General features: G+C 40.9%; 2 pseudogenes; one reads left to right on the plus strand and one right to left on the minus strand.

Annotated features, from left to right (window-relative positions):
* The first annotated feature begins 16178 nt into the window (after nucleotides 1–16178).
* Nucleotides 16179–16692, plus strand: LOC143398217 (protein tyrosine phosphatase type IVA 1 pseudogene; annotated as a pseudogene).
* A 1039-nt stretch (nucleotides 16693–17731) lies between these two features.
* LOC143398218 (transcription factor GATA-6 pseudogene) lies at nucleotides 17732–18451 on the minus strand (annotated as a pseudogene).
* Between the last annotated feature and the right edge of the window lie 1542 nt (nucleotides 18452–19993).

A 19993-nucleotide genomic window follows, 5' to 3' on the forward strand; every position in this document is an offset into this window, starting at 1 on the left:
CCGAAATAAATAAACAAGAATCTGAATAGAATTTGGCTTGTTATTATCAATATCAAAATAATAGAGAGCAAAAGAATAGGTTTTGAGTTCTCTTTGACCAAAAGCAAGCAGTGCAAGCACAACACTGTACGATATGAAAACTATGGGGAAAATGAGAAAGGAAAACAAATCAAAAAGTTACTATTTGGATTCAGAAGAGGTAAGGAGAGGAGTTAGGCAGAGGACTATTTTGTTATGTAATAAAATCTTCTGGTTTTAATCAAGTGCATGTATTGCTTTAATTAAAAAGAACTTTATTAATGATAGTGGAATGTGATGATTATTATTATCCAAAGTACAGATATGAAGACATGAATTGGTGTGAATATACTTGTATACAACCAGAGATATAAAAAATTGTGCTCTATATGTGTAATAAGAATTGTAATGAATTTCACCGTCATATATAAATTAAAAAATTAAAAATTTTTAAAAAACCCAAAACATCAAAAATAAAGTTACTACAATTTCACATCTTTGCAGAAAAAAAAAAGAACTTTAAAGTGTACGTGTTAATTAACAATAGTCCCAGAAGGGTGAGTTTTTTAAATTGTGTGATTTTAATTTAGTAATAGATTTAGTAATTTCTTCAGGATTTTAATTAAGTAATTTCTTCAGGATTCCATAATAATGGAATGCCATAATAAGTACTTGAGAAGCTGGAAATTAAATAAATTATACTTCCTTGGACTTATATTTTGTAGAAAATAAAGAAGAGAGAGAAAAAGAGAGAAAGATAAAGAGAAAATTTCTTAAAATTTCTACAACAGTATTAAGAAAACCAAATTAAGATTGGGTTTTTTGGATTTGGTGATCGATGGAGTCACTAAAAATATGGCTTTGGGATTGAGGTAGACACAAGAGTTTCCAAGTCAAATGAAGAGCAAGGGGTAGAACTCCCAAGGAGTACAGGCATTTTTTTTCTTTAGCATGAAATGAATCTTATAATCTCTCTTATCATGTGACCTCTCTCCATTATGTAATTATTAAAGGAAATGTTATTGACCCCAAAGTAAATCCTATTATAAATAAGTTATAGATGATGTTTTTCTGAAGTTAATGATATTTTTCTCATATGGTAAAAGGAATTGATAATTGTCTGAATATTGCATTGATAAATGACTGCCCTAACCACAAAAATCACAGATATTATGATGCAGCCCCATCATCATATAAAATTGGGCAAAATATTAGATGATTATCATATTCATGAGATGCAGAATATTTAAGTGTAAGTCTTGTGAAAATTTGTCTATGATATAAATAGTTATCAATGCTTTGATTTCCAGAATATTTTTCTCTTAATATAAAATAATCTACTACATTGACTCTCAGCTGCCAAGAAACTGCATGATGGTTTAGCAGATTATCTTGTCAAGGCAGATGTCAGGAATTTATATTGATCATTTCTAACAATGATCAAAAGTAAAGAGGGGAGGGGAGGGGAGGGGGGATAATAGAGGATAGGAAAGGTAGCAGAATACAACAGTTACTAATAGGGCATTATGTAAAATTGTGGATGTGTAACCGATGTGATTCTGCAATCTGTTTTTGGGGTAAAAATGGGAGTTCATAATCCACTTGAATCTAATGTATGAAATATGATATGTCAAGAGCTTTGTAATGTTTTGAACAACCAATAAAAAAGATTTAAAAAAGTAAATTTTATCTAAATGTAGAGTGAATGTAAAACGTTTCATTGTTCTTTTCCTTTTTCTAGATTATTATGTAAGTCTTTTTATTATTATCACTATTATTTTGTTGTTGCTGTTGTTGTACTGGGGTTGAAACCCAGGGCTTTGTGTATGCATTCTAGGCAAACAAAGCACTTACCACTAAACTTTACCCAGCACTTATTTATTTTTTTTCCAATAACTTGAGATGGGATTTCCTTAAATTGCCCATGCTATGCTCAAACTTGTGATCCTCTTGCCTCAGGCTTCAAAATGGCTGGAATTTTAGGCATACACTACCATGTCTTACTTATATTACTATAAAATTTTAGATTTTGATTGTCATTTAATTTTTGCACTCAGATATGGAATATTGTGCCTATATTTTCAGTTCATAGCACACTGTGATTAATCCACACTATGATTAGTCTCTCTTCTGTGGATGCATGTGTATTGTCTACATGATTGTGTGTTTGTATGTGCATATATATAAACATGTATGAGTACATGGAAGTATTTGTGTTTGTATTCTCTTTTTTCTTCATCCCGCGTTTCTTTTTAACTTTCTGTAATCAAACATTATAATATATTCAATATGTAAGATTTCTACTTTTTTGTATATTATTGTAAAAATTGCCTTATGCTTTGAGGTGAATCTACTTTCTTTTGAGACAGGGTCTTGCTAAGTAGCACAGGTTGTCCTCAAACTTGTTTCCTCTGCCTCAACCTCCTGAGTTACTGGGATTAGAGGCACGTGCCACCATGCCTACTTCATGGGTCCACTTTTAATTGATGTAAAGATAATTGTTCTAATGAACTCATTCTTCCCTTTACTTGTTAACTCAGGAATACTTTTGAAGATATATATATGCTATATACTTAGTCTATCACTTACAAGTCCTACCCAGTATTCCTCAATATGAATCTACTAAAATTTACTTATCTCCATTCACCAAGTGATAGTTAACAAGATTAGCTTCATTATTTCATTACTACCAATAAAACTCATCATTGTGCCTTTGGATGGTTGTGATAACTTTGTAAGGGTGTATATTCAGGAATAGAAAGTTGGATCATATAGTCTATATGTATTTAAAATCACTATGATTTGTGAATACTTGGCAATATCAAACTTTTTACTTACTTTCCAAGCTAACAGTACAAATTGACATCCCATTTTTAAAAATTTGCATTTATCTCATTACTAATAAGTGAAAATATATAATCACATGCTTTTTATCCTTTTGGGTTTCATTTTTGTGATTTGTATATTAATACCATTTATCTGTTTTTATTGTTGAATTCTAGAAATTTCTTCTATATCTTAAGTATTAGGCCCTGATTGTTTTACATATTGTCAATGTTTATTAATCTTTCATTTGTTTTAAATTTTGTCTGTTTTATCATTCATTAAAGAGAAATAGCTATAGTGTTATCACTGCTACCCTTAATCACTGCTTTGGTATTAGAATTTTCTCTTCAAAATTCATGTTGAAATTTAATTGCCATTGTAATAATATGAAAAGTTGGGACTTTATAACGAGGTGATTAGGTTACAAGAACTCTCGTGCTATCTTGGGAGTGGGTTAGTTATCACAGGAGTGGATTTCTGATTTAAAAAAAAAAAAAGATACATTCAGTTGGATTTTCCCTTTTTCTCATGAGCTTGCTTGCTCTTCCACCATATCATGGTAGAACATGAAGTTCTTCTCCAGGTGCTGGTGCCATACTCTTGCTCTAGAACCATGAGTCAATAAACTTATTGCCTATGAATTACCTAGTTTGTGGTATTCTGTTATAGCAGAATATAGACTAACTAGAATATAGACTGTTATAGCAGAAAATAGACTAACAGAATTATTTCTGCTTTATGGTTTTGTATTTTAGGAGTTTTTCTTAAAAAATTATTTATTTTTACTGATTTTTAAATTATGTAGCATGTATCAATGAAAATGTTATGTTTTTCAATATTAGATTTATGTTTTGTGGAATTTATGATGATGTTTCCTCTATTTGCATTTGCACTGGTGTCCTCTTCTGCTGCAATCTCAGGAGCACAGCCTTTCCCATGGACAATACTATCACCATTCTGGTCTTCTGAGCCTCCACCAGAGTGACACAATAAATTCCACTTGCAATGTTCAATTCTTTCCCACCTCACATCTCTAAAAGTTTCAAAATTCCTACACCAAATACCCCAAATCACCAGAAGTTCCTGAACAATGTGATCAGACTCATAAAAATAAGGAACTTCCCATGTGGTACCAATTTCTGTTCTAGTCAGCTTTATTTATTCTTTTTTTTATTATCACCAAAAGATCTGACAAGATTAGAGGAGGAAAAGTTTATTTGGCTCACAGTTTGAGAGGTCAGTCTATAGATAACTGACTCCACACCTCTGGTCCCAAAATGAGGCAAAACATAATAGCAGACAGAAGAGTATGGGGCAAGTTTCCAATTCAATACTTGGCCACCAGGAAGCAGAGAGCAAACTCACCAATTACAAAATTTAAACCCCAAAGCCATCCCCCTACTCATCTACTTCTTCTAACCTACTCTTTTCTGTTTACAGTTACCCACCCTGTTAATCCATATCAGTGGATTAAGGAACAGATTAGCTTAAGGCTCTCATATCCCAATCCACTTACATCAAAACTTTCTTGCATTGTCTCACACATGAGCTTCTGATGGACACCTTATTTTGAAACTATAACACCTAATATTGGACTTTTTCACCTGTGATGACAAGATTCCACGGAACCCAGACTGAGAGCAATAAGAACGGTCCCTGGAGTGACACTATAGGAACACAATCTAATGAAATGTGACTGGGTAAACTGTGTTTCAGTTTTCAATGGATAGTGTGATGTTTCATTTTTGCTGGATTCCTTGGTTACTCCGTATCCAAACACAAAGACAATTCAGCCTGAATGTATTTGATAATGAAGAACTGGAAAAAAACACAATTCTGACTATGTAACAAACACATTGGCTACTTACACTGTGGACCAGTACAGGGACATGCTCTCCTAGGGGCCACACAGGGGGTGGTAGTCTGGTGTCCCTGCTGCCTGTCTGGTGTCCCTGCCACCACCACCTGGCTATGACCTTTGCAGGACCCTGTGCTGCATTGACCTTTCTGCTCCCCCTTGAGAGGACAAAAGTGAGGAGGCAGCCTAAGGATGAGAGGTGAGGCCACAGGGCCTGAAATACAGGGGCGAAGCCCCAGCCCCTCAGGAATGATGGGAAAGGGAGGGACGGGTGTCTGTTTAGGTCATTGCCAAATATTTGGGCTTAGATTTTTTTCATATGGCATAGACCAAATTTTTGTACATGTTTTGCAAATGTTTTATCAATATTTGTTCAACAGTCAGTTACAGTGATCCTTAGACTCAACTGACAGTTGCCAATAACCCTATCACATAGACTGGTAGTCAAGCTGCTGCTGTCACCCCTTTGCATCCCTGTATGAAAGGATTGTGGCAGTTGCTGCCACTCCTGCATTCCTGATAGGACACTTGCCCACAGCTTTAGGACTATGTTATCTATGATGTCTGTGAAAAGCTTGCCCTACCACACCACTGCTGGTGCTTCTACTAGGCCATGATTAGGTCTTTTCAGGTGTCTTGGTTTCCCAGAGGACTCTGCTTGGCCACTTCAATAGTCATGGGCACTGAGAATATTTGCTAGACCACAAACATTCTATATGTCCCCACCCAAGTACTTCTGATGTTCACATTCTTTTCTTTGAGGAACTCCTCTCCCATACATGACAGCCAAGATGGGGGAGCACATTAAGCCTGTGAAGACTGCCATGAGAGTGCAAATGGGGTTCAGCAGGCTGGTGCCTGGCTACTTTCCTGCACCCACCCTTTTGTCCATAAATGAACAATGACTTTTATGCTTATTGTGCTAGTCCGACACCTCTGTCCCTTGCACTGCTCACTTTTGCTGCAGCATAGGCCCCAAGAAAGCCTCTTGTAGATGGTTTAATTATCTATTCATTACTTCTCTCTTGAAGAGAGAAAGAGCTGAGCTGCTTCCACCATGAACTGGTGAAAACAAGGAACGCTGGCCCAGAGAACATCTCATTGTCAACTCCAGACCCACTATTTGAGCTCCTGCCCCTAATGGAAGGCTCCCTCAGCTTCACTGGAGGTTTTCAGCAGGTGCAGAAGAGCAGAGCAGGGGACCCAATCCTGTGAATACCCTGTTTCAGCCATGGTTGATCCTATATTTATTCCATCACTGGGGCCAAAACACACAGAAAACTCACATTTCAGTTTGATCACCCAATCTCACTATTGCTGTAGCAAGGTTGTCTCTAGGGCACATCACCTAATAAATGGTTTATTAATAAAGAGTCCATGAGATGAGCCGACTGGCCTGTTTCATAGTTACATCACAGTAATATTATGTATGTACTGTGTTGCACGTGGAATACAAGGCAAGAATGAGAAACGTACAGCAGTTCTCCCTTTCCCACAGCTTTGCTTTCCATGGTTTCAGTTACCTGTGGTCAGCAGAGCTACAAAAATATTACTTGTCTTATTCTCAGAGAGAAGGACTGCATTCAGATTAAGTTTATCATAGTGCATTGTTGTACTATGTGATTTTACTATTAGTTATTGCTTCTAATCTCTTCCTGTGCCTGCTTTAGAAGTTGAGCTTTATGCTGGACGTGGTGGTGGATACCTATAATCCCAGCAATTCAGGAGGCTGAGGCAGGAGCATAGTGAGTGAGATTCTTTGTCTTTTGTACTTCACTAACTATTCTACACTTTAATTTCTCGGGTGGCTTACACCCTCCCCAGCAGGAAGAACAACTCCCCAACAAGATGCTGGCCATTCCCCATGCCTCTACAATGATTTTTGTTTAGAAAAGCACTTGAGATGTTCCAATTACCAGTCCCATAAGACCAAGCTTTTATTAAGTCACACAATGTCTTTAAGATTAATCCTAATTATGGAGTAGAGTGATGTCAGCTTCTCAATATCCAGGAAGGTCTGTTTTGGAATTTAGAAAATTTACATACAACAGCAGGACTCATCCAAATAACCCCTGAACATCAGAGAGAGACCTCAAGCCTCCTTTCCAACTTGGAGGAGTTTACACCCCATCCTCTGTCTTGGAAGTGTGCCTACACTCTTTGAGCTGGTGGCATAATGACACAGAAATTAAAGCCACATGATCAACATAATAAAACTTCAGTACTCATTCAGATTATGTCCAAGTCACAGCTGCCACCACAATCACATAAAATAGAATAAGATTATGTAAATACACTTGTGGAAGAACAAAGACCATTGTTGCACTCCTCGTGTGGAAATATATTGACCTTCTTTTCCTCATTGGACCTCTTGTATTTCCTTTGCCTTCTAGTGGCTTGAGAAATATGAAGTGCCAGTAAAGGGCTCAGAAATGACTATAGACATCTATGACACTGCCTCATAGATACTTGAAGAGTGGTCCTTCAGTTCTGCTGTGAATGGTTCATTATCAGGACCAGTGCAGATTGCTGCATGAAGGGCCTGCTTCATCCCTAACTGCCTTAGGAGGTCTTGGAGTTCTTCCATGGGTTTCCATCACAGGATGCCATGGGTGACTCCGCCACATTGTCCCAAGCATAGTTTCAGGAAGCTATCACCAAGAAAAATAAAGAGATGGCAGTGTCCTCATTTACAGTTTAATATATACAGCTTAATGTAGGGCAGGTGGTAACTGATATGCTCTTACTCTGTTTACTCTATAAGAATATATCTTCGGCACAAGTGTCCCATCCAAAAGAGCCATTCTATTGTACTTTCTATAGCTTTTTGCCTAAACTGATTCCCAGTTCTACCAGCAGAGTATCATCTCTCATGAAAATATGCATGTGCTGGTGGGGAGGGGGCAGATCCTCACCCTTCTCTCCCAATGACCTTGGCTAATGTGTCTTGGCCTTTTCAGTTATGACTATAAACTCTCTGTCACTTGGCACTGACACCTAAATTGGATCATCCAATCTGCTCCTGCTTCTTCAGAGATATCAGATTCACAGGATCTCATTTATGGAAGTCCAGTCCTGAACAGATATTCCAAATTGTAAAATCTATGATAACCAGTCACCTCCCTTTCCTTTGAGTAATGAAAAGGGACAGGAGAGGGCCCAAGTGCAGCCAGAGGAATCATGGTGGGTGAGGAGCAGGAGGAGGGTCACAGAGAGACAGATGGGCTGGGCAAAGAGTAAAGAGTATCACCCTTTAAGCCTCTGGAGACCCAGGGAGACTTAATTGCCATGAAGCCAATTCCCAAGACAAAGGAGTGAAAACCTTGCAAGAGAGGACGGGGGTCTTCATTGCCTGAAACTCTGTCTAGTGTGTTGGTGAAACTCTCCATTGAATTTTTAACTTGGCTTATTAATTCCTTCCTTTATGAGGATTTCTGACTCATGCTTCTTCAGGATCTCTATCTCCTTATTGAAATAGTCTATTACTTCTTGAATTTTCTCTCTGATTTCATTTCTTATGCCATCTTTTACCTGGTAGATTAGCTTAACCATGAATTTTATGAAGCCATCTCTGACATTTCTTCCACTGTGGTGTCAATGGAGTCTATTGTCCATAGTTTCTGTTATTTGGGATCATTTGTTCCCTTGCTTTTTTATATTGTTGGCTTATTAATTCCTTCCTTTTGAGGATTTCTGACTCATTCTTCTTCAGGATCTCTACTCCTTATTGAAATAGTCTACCCATCTATCTGGATAGGTCTGATGCTGTAGAGTTTTTACCTTATGAGTTTATAGTGCTCCTCTATGTCAATAGATTGGAGTGGAGGGATCCCAATCATAATTAGTAATGTATGTAAACATTATATAGCAGTAGACTAAGTCCTTAGATCCTATTTGGTTAGCTAATGTTAATTGGTACAATATGTAGATAGTGGGATGAGCAATTTCCATTAGTAAAAACAGTAAATAATTATGCATTATATGTGGCTTAAAATCAAATAATAGATGTTGTCTATGGTTTCCACCATATTAATTATTGCTATGGCATTGATGGTAGGTGTAGATGCTATGTATCTCAATTAGTTTTAACAAATATTAAGGATAGAGTTGAGTATGAGGAAAGAAGGAGAGAAAAGAGAGTAGAAAACTGTTTGCAATTTCAAAGGGTGAATAGGGCAGATGCAATTGGTACTTAGGATATGTTGTTAATGAGAAAATGAAGAGAAAACAGAAGAATCTAAAGGAGGAAAGAGAGATTGAAATTTTGGTGTCAGAAATAGAAAATAGAGAACAGGAGATAAGGGAGACAGAGTAGTGGCAAAGTCGATACATAAAACAAAATCAATATCAGCTAATCAGAATTGCTAACCCTGAAAATACAGAACTCAGGAAAATTACATCTTCAGGGGGGAAAAAAGAAAAAAAGGCTAGAAATGAGGAAAGAGAAACAAATATGAATGTGTGTAGGAGTCCTGGGATCATTCAGTACACAAACAAAACAAAAGCCCTTCACAGATGTAGAAATACAAATGGTCAACAACTATATGAAGGATATATAAAGTAATGTTCAATAACTCTGTTAGTCAGAGAAATTAAAACTAAACTGAGATTTAATCTCACTCTAGTCAGAATGGCAATTATCAAGGACACAAGCAACACTAAATGTTGGCGAAAATATGGGGAATAAGGTTCACTCACATTGCTGGTGGGAGTGCAAATTGGTGTAACCACTCTGTAAAACAATAAGGAGATTCCTCAGAAAACTTGGAATGGAACCATCTTTTGACACAGTTATCCCACTACTTGGGTTATACCCAAAGGAGTTGAAATCAGAATACTGCAGTGATACAGCCACATCAATGTTTATAGCTGCTCAATTCACAATTGCTAAGCTAACGAACCAAACCTGGTACCCTTCATCAGATGAATGGATAAAGAAAATATGGTATATATACACAATAGAATATACTTGGCCATAAAGAAGAATGAAATTGTGGCATTTGCCAGTAAATGGATGGAACTGGAAAATATCATGCTAAGTGAAATAAGCCAATTCCAAAAAAACAAAACAAAACAAAACCAAAGGCCAAATGTTTTCTCTCAGATATGTGGATGCTAACCCATGACAAGAGAGGGTAGGAAAGGGAAGTATAGGGGTTGATTGGATTAATCAAAAAGAAATGAAGGGAAGGGAGAGGGTTGGTATAGGAAAGACAGTAGAATGAATTGGATATATTTGCCTATGCTTATATGTGAATACATGACCACTGTAACTTCATATCATGTACCACCAAAAGAATTGTATCCAAATTGGAATGGGTTGCACTCCATGTATGTATAATACATCAAAATATACACTACTGTCATGGGTATCTAAAAATATCAAATAAAAAAGAAAATAGAATGGAAATCAGTGGAGTAGAAGAAGGAAATAGAGGATGAGGGAGAAAGACAGGAAAAGAAGCAACTGTCAAATGAAATTGACTGAATTATGCCGTGTTCATATATGAATATACCATGATGAATTTCACCGTTGTGTATGCCTACAAAGCACCATTTAATATAATAAATATGTTGAATACAAGTAGAGAAGGGGAAGCGGAACAGAGGGAGGAAGGAGGGACAGATAGAGTAAGCACTGAGGACTAAAATGGAGCAAATTATTCTCCATGCATGTATGATTTTTGTCAAAATGAGCCCCACTATTATTAATTATTGTGAATAACTATAATGCACTAATAAAACATTTTTAAGATCGAAAAATTAAATGCTATGCTATGTAAGAAAAAAAGTGGGGCCCAGGTTTCTCCCATGAGCTACTTACTCCTTGGATGGCCATGCTGTCCCCAGTTGGCACAGTCCTGCTGCTGGTTGGTCGACTCTTTCTCAGGCTGATACAGAGGCAGCAGTACTCCCTGAGCCAACCCCAGGCTGCTCCACGCTGCCATAAAAGTGGGGAAAGAAATGCCTGAAAGAAGAAAATCTGTCCCACCCTCACGGCTCCTAGGAGCAGGAAAGTAGTGCTGCTGAAAATCTTTCATCAGGCTGATTGGGGAGCTGTTTTCCAGGTGTTGCTGCTACAGGGAGACTACAAAAAGGAATAGGCCCATCCCAATGGCACCAAGGCTGCTGTGGTACAGAGAAGAGGGCCACCACCTCCTCAGGATTATTGTGTTTCTATGGAAGAAAACCCAGGCACCCTGCAGAAGAAGGTTCTGGATCTGAAGAAGAGCTGGATCTCAGAGGATGACATGGAGGCCTTGCAGGGTAATAAAGCAGCTGTGGAAGCCTGCACCATCATTCAGACTGCCCCTTCTCCCCCTAAAACTGTGCACCATCATCTCCTAAGCCTGCCACAGATGATGCTGTGGGTACCCACCCACTGTACAAGGCAGTCGTCATCTGGTCTCCTACTGCCTCCCAGAGCAACTCTGGCCCAGTTTTACTCTGACTTTTCTTTCCAAACTCCATTTAATCTCTCATTTCTCCTCTTTATTATCATAATAAATCTGGAGAAAAGCTGCTAGCCATATTCACACCAGCGGCTGCCTTGAAATTTCCTCCAGCAGAGTAATGAGCACATCACCTCTAAATTCAGCCACAGAAACAGTGACAGAACATGTGCAAAATGTATATAATCTCTATGCCAGAATGTAGCATGAATGGCCTCTATTTGCATTTGCAATGGTGTCCTCCTCTGCTGCAATCTCAGGAGCACAGCCTTTCCCATGGACAATACTATCACCATTCTGGTCTTCTGAGCCTCCACCAGAGTCACACAATAAGTTCACTTGCAATGTTCAATTCTTTCCCGCCTTGCATCTCTAACATTTTCAAAATTCCTACTTCAAATACCAAGAATTGCCAGAAGTTCCTGAACAATATGGTCAGACTCGTCACAAAAAGGAACTCAATTGGTAACAATTTCTGTTCTAATTAGCTTTTTTAAAAAAAAATTATTGGCAAAAGACCTAACAAGGAGGAGGAGGAGAAGTTTATTTGCCTCACAGTTTGTTACGTCAGTCCATAGGCAGCTGACTCTATAACTCTGAAGCATAACATCATAGCAGAAGTATGTGGTGGAAGTATCCAGTTCAGAACATGGCCACCTGGTAGGAGAGAGAGCAAGCACCAGTCACAAAATATAAGCCCCAAAGGCATGCCCTCAGTCACCTACTTCTTCTAATCAACTTCTACCTATCTAGAGTTACCCCTCAGTTTATCCATATTGGAGGATTAAGGAACTGTTTATGTTAAGGTTCTTACACCCCAATCTGTTTACACCATATTTGATACTGGACTTATTCAAATATGATTTGTCCTATGATGAGAAGGTTCCATGGAACCCAGACTGAGAGCAATGAGAATGGTCCCAGGAGTGGACCTAGAGGTGACTAATGGAATGTGGTTGGATAAAGTGTTTCATTTTTCAACTGATGGTTTGGTGTTTGAGTTTTGCTGAATTCTCTGGTGATTGCACATCCAAACACAATGAGAGTTCAGCATCAATGTGTTTGATAATGAGGAAAAACTGGAAAAGACTTTGACACTCACATTGCCTCCTTCTACTGTGGATCAGAACAGGGACATGCTCTCCTAGGAGCCACACAGGGCATGGGAGCCTGGTGTCCTTGCTTCCTGCCACATCACTGCCACCACCACCAGGCTGACACCTCTGCACGACCCTTTACTGCAGTGACCTATATGCTCCCCCTTCAGAGGACAAAAGTGAGGAAGTAGAATAAGGATGAGAGGTGAGGCCACAGGGCCTGAAATACAGGGGATAAATCTCAGCTCCTCAGGAATGATGGGAAAGGGAGGGATGGGTGTCTGTTTAGGTCACTGCCACAACATGTTCCCAACTGTTCAACAGTCAGGTACAGTGGTCCACAGGCTCAACTGACAGTCACCAAACACCCTGTCACTAAGCCAGGTAGTGAAGCTAGCTGTTGTCACCCCTCTGGATCCCTAGTATGGATGGGTTGTGGTAATTGCTGTCACTCCTGAATCCCTTATAGGACACTTGACCACAACTTTGGGACTATTTTGATCTATGAAAAGCTTGTCCCACCACAGTGCCAACTGCTGATTCTACTAGACCATGATTCAGTGTCTTGGTTTCCCTGAGGACTCTGCTTGACCACTGCAACAGTTAAGGGCACTAAGGACGTTTGCTAGACCACCAGTACTCCACATGTCCCTATCCAGAGTGGAAGTACTTCTGATGTCTCTACTCTTCTTTGAGAAACTCATCTCCCATACATGACAGCCAAGATGGGGGAGCCCAATAAGCCTGTGCAGACTGCCATGAGAGTGCAAATGGGGTTCAGCAAGCTGGTGCCTGGCTACCTTCCTGCACCCACCCTTCTGTCTATAAATGAACAATGACTTTTATGCTTATTGTGCTAGTCTGACACCTCTGTCCCTTATACTGCTCACTTTTACTGCAGCATAGGCCCCAAGAAAGCCTCTTGCAGATGGTTTTATTATCTATTTATTGTTTCTCTCTTGGATACAGAGAGCTGAGCTGGTGAGAACCATGAGTTGGTGAGAACAAGAAACGCTGGCCCAGAGAACATCTTATTGTCACCTCCAGACCCACTATTTGAGCTTCTGCTCCCAGTGGAATGCTTTTGAAGGTTCCCAAAGCTCCACTGGAGGTTTTAAGCTGGTGCATAAGGGCAGAGCAGGGGACCCAACCCTGTGGATACCCTGTTTCAGCCATGGTTGATCCTACTTTTAGCCCATCCCAGGGACCAAAACACACAGAAAACCCTCACTTCAGGTTGAGCACCTAGTCCCACTGGAGCAAGAGCACATCATCTGAATTAACAGCTCATTAATAAAGAGATTCCTTGAGATGAGCCAACTGGCCTATTTCATATTTATATCACAGGAATATTATGTATGTTCTGTTGCACGTGTAATACAAGGCAAGAATGTTCTCCCTTTCCCACAGCTTTACTTTCCATGGCTTCAGTTACCTGTGATCAGCAGAGCTACAAAAATATTACTTGTCTTATTCTCAGAGATAAGGACTACATTCAGATTAATTTTATTATAGTGTATTGCCATTACTGTGTAATTTCACTGTTAGTTATTGCTGCTAATATCTTCCTATGCCTGCTTTAGAAATTGAGTATTGTCACATATGTACTTGTCACCATCCAGGTCACAGCCTCTATAGAAAGGAAACAGATCTCAGCACACAGGGAAGATAGAGCCTCATTCAAAACTTTAACTAAAATGTCCCAGATCAGATTATCTATTCTGGAAGAAAATTCTGGGCCACATTGGTGAGTTCTGTAGGTAGAGGTTTTCATGTTAGACTCTTGGATATCTCATCCACAAAGAAGTTCAGATTCAGTGGCTCTGTGTATGCTTCTGTAAGTGTAGCCCACAGCCCACAGTCTCCTGGATGAAGTCAGCCACTTTCGACTCTTCTCCCTACCAACCACCCCAGGCAATCTCATCACACTAAGCATAGAGAATCCCCTGTCTAAGCCACTATAAAGACATCAGCACTTATGTTCAAGATCAAAAGGTGATACTATGTGTTATCAGCACTGAGAACCATCAATGCCACAGCAACATCAAAATTTCAGGAGCAAGAAATGAATGTAGCACCAACTTCACAGGTAATCTTTCTTGATCCTGTGGTGGCAAGTCAACAGGGTATAGAGGTGCCTCACCTTGGAATTTTTGCATTGTTGGGTTCAGCTATAGAGCAGGTTGCACCTGGGCCTCCCTTTCCTCCATTTTGGAAACCAGCTTTTCCAACTGTGGATTGGTAATGACATCCTTTTTCCTAGAGATCACAGGGCATAGGAGGCACCAGAATACCTCCCCACCAAAATCCTTCTTCAGGGAAACTGACAGATAAATGTGGTAGATGCATCCACACTTCAGGCTCATGAGTTTTTTTAGATAGTCAAGGCAGGAAGGACATCAGCATAATTCTTGGAAGAGTTTAGCATGTGCCTCTTTGGGATTCAAATGCACAGGGAATGTGGTTGGATAATTTCCATGAACTCACTGACTATTAGTTTCCATGAACTCACTGACTATTAGTTTCAAAATCTATGACATTTTATGTGCAGAGTTATTATGTTGCAACTCTGTCTTTGCCAGAAAAACACCATCAGAGCATCTCCCTATGTCTTCAGGGATTTAATGTCACATTTGGAAAAAAAAAAAAAAAGACACAGATGTTCACTGTGCTTTGCACTGAGGTGGAAGAAGGACCTCTGCTCCTGGAGTTTCTCATTCTGTACTAATACATATGACCAGATATATGACCTGGTGACATCTATGTCAGAAGCAGTGAAGGTATTGTCATATCACCATGCACAAAGGACCCCTAGCAACTATCATGGATGCAAATAGAAGATCTGTCCCTCTGTAGCCCCTGAACAGCATGCCACACTCTCTGTCCACCACCCTTAGAATAGGTGATTCATGGTGACACTGCTTTTTTCTTATTTTGAGACACTATCTTACAGAATTGCCAGGACTGGCTTCAAACTTGCGATCTTCCTGCTTGAGTCTCTGCACTATCTTGGATTACATGAATGCACCAACCTGCCCAACATTATTTTTTATGTCTTCAAAACTGAGGATTTAACACTGGGACACTTTACCTGTGTCCTTTATCCCCAGCCCTTTTAATTATTTACTCTGAGATATGATCTTGTTAAATTGCCTCCAGTTGGCCTCAAACTTGTTCTCCTCCCTCAGCAATGCAGATAGTTGGGATTACAAATGTGTACTCCACCCTCTGTGGCTCATGTAATTTATAACTAACAAAAACTGCTAAAGATGCAATGTTGGACTTGCCCTGAATATTGGCTCCTTGGCTAAGGGCCTTCTCTGGGATGCACTTTCCTGGAACCTGTTCACTGCATGGACCCCACTGTGGCCTTTATCACTGCTGCCACCGCCCAGTAACAACACAAACACCCCTGCCCTATAGCCACTGACACCAAAACCACTGTATGTACTCCTCGGGAACAACTGCATGGTGATACCACAATCTTCAAGGGTCAAACAGATTCCTCAGTTCCATGGTGTGCTTTGTCACACATTTATGAACACCTGAAAGGCAGTGAACATTATTGCCAGGCAAATCATGACATCTATGCAGATAAATGAACTGTAGAAATTCATCTCTACTCTAGTGGGGTGCCCCCATAAAAGTATTTCACCTGGATGCAGAAGGGTTGAACTGAACCCACAGAGCATGTCTAGCCTGGACAGGGTGAACCTCATTGCACTTACTATCACCTCAGTGTCACTGGACTGAAGAATTACTGCTTCTTAAGAGGAGCTTCATTTCATGCCCCATCATACCCACTTCATAAACAAGGCACTGAGGATATACAATGGACAGTGTTGAAGTACATAGATCACTCTGCATCATTTCTTCAGTTATTAGAATTTCATTCATAGCCCTTTTAATGCTTTTTACCTAATTATAATGGATCCAAAAAAATTGTCTTGTTCCTGTGAGTGTCATATGAAAGAAGGAAAATTTCTTATGACACACAATCCAGCCAATGTGAGCTTGACCCAATTTACAAAGGAAGTTAAGAACTGTGGTGTTACTCTAAGAGTAAGCGTATGTGAAGCCACTGAGGACACTCCTCTGGTGGAGAAAGGAGGCATCCATGTGCTTGATTGCACTGTTGAGGATGTTGCACCACCCTCCAGCCAGATCATTTTTGACCTGCTAAGTCTTGGAAAAATTAACTTTCATGAACCACATGGCTGTTTCATTACTGCCTGTTTGCATTTGAACCTTGGGAGAGCTCCAGTGCTCTAGCATTAATTGATAGTGGAGTGAAGTTTGAAGATGCAGTACTTTCCCAAAGACAAGGCAGTGTGGGGCTTTGAACAGCAAGCAACTCTTATGTTTGGAGAAGTACGAACTGAAAATGCAGCTGTGCTTCAAAAACTTCAGTGGGCACAGAAGCAACTGTGGCATTCAGTAAGCCATGGTACCTGATGCTACTACCTTGGAAGTGTAACTTGAGATGGGGCCTAATTGGTTGTAAATATTATCCAAAGTTTTGGTGTCCTAGATGAGTCTGATGGAGCTTCCATAGGAGTATTAGAAAGCAGTTTCTTCAGGCCACAGGATGGACAGAATTTCACCCTCTGTCTTGCTGATGATAAACCACTTAGATATAGGGGAAAAAATTCTTGCTATTCTGCAATTAAAATGTATTACGCTTTGGGTATGAGTTGTCCCCCAAAGCTCATGGGAGACAATGCAGAAATGCTCACAGTGAAGTGATTAGATTATGAGAGCTGTGTTCTAACAGGGCACTAATCCTGATGGCTTAAATTTTATTTTCTTCCCATGAGCTTTCCCGCCCTCTCCCCCGTTCTCTCTCTCAGCTTTCCTGCTGCCATGAACTGGGAAACTTTCCTCTGCTACACACTTCTGCCATGATTTTTCTACCTCTGCTCAGGCCCAGAGCAATGGCACCAACTGACCATGGACTGAAGCCTATGTAACTATGAAAATGACTTTTCCTTCTCTAAAATGTTCTTGTCAGATATTTTGATAACAGGGACAAAAAAGTGACTACAAAGAAAATTGCTTATTTTTTTTCATTTTTTTTAAACTCTGGTGAAATTGTTTTCTCTATGACATCCCATTTTAAAATATTAATGTAAACCAACCTGTAGGCTACTCACACTGTACAGACTTGATCAGCATGTTCACAGATGCCTAGAGTTCCAAAAGCTTTGCACACAATTTCACCCTCAGGCTGCACCATAAGGTGGTCCTCGTGAGCCAGTTTGCACAGGACAGTCTAAGACTCTGGGACGAAGGCACATACTTCAGTGAGTGATGAGGGGCCAGCTAAGTCCATTCATCTTGCTATAGAGGGCAGTGTCATCCTACTGCCAAAGCAACATCTAGATGGAGCCGCAGTTCAAGCACTAGGGGCTCTGTCGCAGGTCCTCCAGCAGGTCTGCACTGAGCTTCCCAGGCAACAGGAGCTGGGCTTCAGCGTGGCTCTACAGGCTGCGCAGCACCAAAGTCTCCAAGGCTGCAGGCGACAAGGCAGATGTCAGTAGCGCACCCCTGTGGTGGTGGTGGTGGTACATTCATTCAGGGGCCAAGCAGCAGACATCCAGCTGTACTGGTGTTTCTGGCTGCCCATGGGGGCCAGCACCCCTCACACTGCCCGTGGTGTAGCCCCAGGCTCCCATGCTGTGCCATTGGCCATGGGAGGGCTCAACCACTACAGGAGGCATCTAGGTGTGTGGCCTCAGTGGAGCCAGGGAAGCCAGGCTCTGCGACCCAACCACCTGCCACACCACCCGTCTTCACGGCCTTATGGGGGACTGTGGGATGAGGCTTGGGGCCAGCCAGGGAGCACCCCTGCGGCTCCTGTGTAGTGGAAAGGCCCGCTACCTGCCCCTTGATGATACAGAGGCGGGGCAGCATGGAACACACGGGAAGTGCTGGGCACCTAGACCAGGAATTGGCTATCTGCATTGCTGCAGCTTCTGTGGCGGCAGAATATAGGAAGAGGCCAGGTGTACCATTGAAAGCTGCCAGTCCCTAGCTAGAGAAGGTGGCTACTAGGGTACAAAGGAGCTCAGCTTAGTGTCCTGACTGGACCATAGCAGCTTGCTGGTGGCCATGGCCTAGTCGAGGTCAGTAAAGAGCAATAAGTCCCCCCAACTTGACAAGACACTCCCAAGGAAAAGACCCCAGTGCCAAAGGTCCATGAGGATCCTTGAAAAGATGCAAGGCTTAGGGGCTCAGCAGCAAGGAGCAGACCAGGGGTGCCACCATCGCCTGCATGAGAGCTATGGTGTCCTGACCCACTCTGGAAACAGGAGGACCAGGAGGAGAAAGGAAAGAGGGAAGGCAACAGGGAGAGATCCAGCCATAGAAAGGCCCTGCAGGCCCTTGTGTCTGCAGCCTTGACTCAAAAGTGATTCCACAGCCACCAGCCACCATCAGTCAGGGCCATCCATGCTCTGGAGCTGCTCCACCACAATAACTTCTAGCTCCTGGGCATCTGCTGAGAATGGAGAAGGACAGCAAGGAGGGCTGCTCCTGGGCACTCAGAGAGGCCCAGGGAGCCTGAGGGAGAGTGCAAATCCCCTAACAATGCTTTTCATTTCTGCAAATTGATCTTTCATGAAATTATACAATATTTACTTATGTTTTTAATTCTGTTCTCATGTGAAAATCCTATCAATATATAAGAAATTTAGTAAGTTCACATGTCGAACAATCCAGCATAGTACTTCTATTTCTTAATGTGTTGCAAAACCAAAATGACAGGTACTAAGAACACCCTACACCATCTGTGATTCCTTCAACAGGCCAAACATTGCAGCCTGTGTGGTTCTCTGCCTGCTCACTTCCTGCTCACATCTCCCACATTCGTACCAGGCTGTCTCAGCTTTGCTCAGCAATTGATTTTCTAGATTTGTCAAATTTTATTTGAATTTTTGTCTAGATCTCGTGGTGATTATTTTATGTTAACTATAAATATTATTCTATACTATTATAGGAAAACTTTATTTGGAGAATATAAATTGTTTTATAAGTACATACCTTTAATGTCTAGAGAATAAAACACCAGAGAGAGCCTGGCAGTGCCTGGCACTATGACGAGCAGGGTGTATGATAAATGCAAGAGCAAGGGCCTGAAACTTGGCAGCAACAGAGGGATAGAGGTGGCAGCACTCAGGTGCCTGCCAGGAATCCACTGAATGCAGGTGATGCTACAAGAGGACAGTCTCCACCTGAGGGGTCTGGCCAGGCAGTTGCAGGGCCATTGGAGAGGCAGTCTCTAGTCATGGCAGGGGAGGTGGAACCTTCAGAGAATTGGGTCAGACATGTAGGATTATGGCTGAGTGTCCATGATTCTACAGCACCACTGCCAGGTGATAGAGTCCAGTGTTAGGACTGAGGGTCTTTCGGGTCTCCCCTTTGGAGGCCTAGAGGGGCTGGGTGTGAGAAGGGCATCTGGGATCAGAGGAGGCAGGAATACCTCTGTGCAGCTTTTAGAATTCCTTAGCAATTTACCTAAGGAATTTGTGAGCATTGGAATACTGATGGCCCCTGCACTGAACACTTGCATTAGACAACATTGGCTTTAACCTTAGTCCAAATCTGATCTTCTCCATTTATTCCTGGCACTCATGTGACTAACAAGCAAAATTTCCAAATTCTGTAATATTTTTACTCAATATTTCATTTCCATTTTCAGAAACGTTTCAGTGTTAGCGAACCTCACAGTGTATGGCTTCTTT

This window comes from Callospermophilus lateralis, chromosome 4, assembly GCF_048772815.1.
Source record: "Callospermophilus lateralis isolate mCalLat2 chromosome 4, mCalLat2.hap1, whole genome shotgun sequence".
NCBI lineage: Eukaryota > Metazoa > Chordata > Mammalia > Rodentia > Sciuridae > Callospermophilus > Callospermophilus lateralis.